This window comes from Rhagoletis zephyria, unplaced genomic scaffold, assembly GCF_001687245.7.
Source record: "Rhagoletis zephyria isolate East Lansing unplaced genomic scaffold, Rhagoletis_zephyria_1.1 Rzeph_scaffold_13229, whole genome shotgun sequence".
NCBI classification, from domain to species: Eukaryota; Metazoa; Arthropoda; class Insecta; order Diptera; family Tephritidae; genus Rhagoletis; species Rhagoletis zephyria.
Genome location: NW_016170300.1, coordinates 1 through 2,322, shown reverse-complemented (window position 1 = coordinate 2,322; position 2,322 = coordinate 1).

Below are 2,322 nucleotides of genomic sequence, written 5' to 3'. Positions count from 1 at the left end.
ACACAATTCTTCACCCAACGATAAAATTTGCCAAGTAATTCTAATCCATTGAACAGCAATGTTGCTTTTCACTATAACAGATTTGGATCGAACATTCTATCTACACTGTCCCTTCAAACTCCCTCAGAGCCAAAATGCAAACTCCGACCTAATTTTTATCATCCAACAGACTGTACCCTACTCTCCGCTTGAAAAAGTACCGTCCGGTTTTTCATCCGATCCACCTCTTTTCCAGCTAACAGCAGAAGCAGCGAGAGGAAGCGCGAGAAGCGACTGAGCAATGAGGCGCACCAGAGATATATATACACAACAGCGTGAGCGAACAATTTGTACAGAAGACACGACAAGAAACTCCCGGCTGAAGCGCTCTAATTGGCTCGGCTCTCTCTCTCCCTCGGCGCTAAAAGCTCAAACAGTCAACGACGTAACGTAGACGTAGGTTGACGCAGACACAATCTACCTTATGGGATTCGCGTGTTAACGAAAACTCACCACCGCATGGCGGTGATGTTGCCGTTTCTTCTCTCTCTCTATCAACAGTAAATTTGATATGCTGCTACGTACGTCAACCTACGTTTACGCTACGTCGTTGACTAACTGCGCTTTAAAGCGTCGCTATGTGCTGCACCTCACGACGCGGAAACACAGACCGAGTAACGCGCGCGCGCCTTGTCGTCGACTAAAAATTGTAATGGACCATGTACACACANACGTTTACGCTACGTCGTTGACTAACTGCGCTTTAAAGCGTCGCTATGTGCTGCACCTCACGACGCGGAAACACAGACCGAGTAATCGTACACCTACACGAGTATCCTTATCGCGACGAGCGAGCATAACGGATGGAGAGCTGCGGCCGACGCCATTGCGGGAGTTACTGCCATACCTAAACAAAAGCGGCAGCGTTGTCTGGCTGTCAAAAAATTCGCATGCCCATACAAATTGCATGAAGTATACCGAAATAACGCGGCGTCAACACTGAGCGGTTGGCAAATCCAATTTTGGCAGGACGTTAGGAAGTAAAGTTGGCTGCAGAAAACGGAGAAACTGTAATTTTCGTGTTTCACACAAACAAACCTATGCTTATTGTTGGTGTTATTTCTGCATTTGACGTAGCGCTGACGCTTTTGTTATGGCACTTCAAGCGCTGGTTATACTTGCATTGTGCTGCAGAGCCTAACATGATTACTGCCACATATCGAATCTGTTTAATGAGCTTTGCATACAAGCGATTATCCTACGAAGCGCATGACAGGGCATGGCAGCGAAGTCTGGAGAATTTTGATTTTTCGCTATGTGACATTTTCAAAGAGAGATGCCACTCTCATTGCTCTCATTAGTCTGTTCCAGTACCCATGAGATTTACGGGAATAAAGGTGCTCACACACACCGACGTGTACGCATGCCGTGTCTGTTTGACGTAGCAACATATAAAATTTACTGTTGATAGAGAGAGAGAAGCACGCATAAACGTCGCACGTACACGGTGGTGAGTTTTCATTTACATAACGCTCTCATTAGTTTGATCGTGTCAGCTGACACGTTAATGTACGTTTGTGTCAGTGACACGATCAAACTTTTGAGAGCGCCATGTAAATAAAAGCTCACCACCGTGTACGTGCGACGTTTACGCGTGCTTCTCTCTCTCTCTTTCTCTATCAACAGTAATTTATATGTTGCTACGTCAAACAGACACGGCATACGTACACGTCGGTGAGTGTGAGCACCTTTACTGAGAAGTCGTTCTTGTACATACATTGGGGCATATTTATATTCGAAACAAAGTCAATTATAACGTTAGTTGCCACCATTTCATTGAAAATTATGACAAAAAGCAGCAACTAACTTTAGTGTCGAATTCGTTTAAGCTATGAATAAGCATTCTTCAGTTATGTTTTCCTAACTAAATGCTGGAGTACTGGAACAGACTAACTGATTACACTGAACAGCTGATTCTGAGAAATTATGCGCTCTATGCCGAGTATATTTAATTACACCACTGCTTTACATGCGCTGCTTCTCTATGCCCTGTACTTACAATGTAAGTATAACCAGCGCTTCAGCTGGGCGTCAGAAAAGGCTCCTCTCAACGAGTTTGTTTAGGTATGGCAGTTACGTATGTACTTCCACATACTCAACCATCTCCTAAAAATATCGACCAAATGGAACACATTAGCCGTCATCGATTCACCAACGAACAGCGAACACCCACACTCATTTATATTGCATTGCCCGCAATAACCAAGTGCAGCGAATACACACACGCACACAAGTGCATTTTTTATGCACTTCTCAACTGCTGCAGAACAAAACCTACTAAAG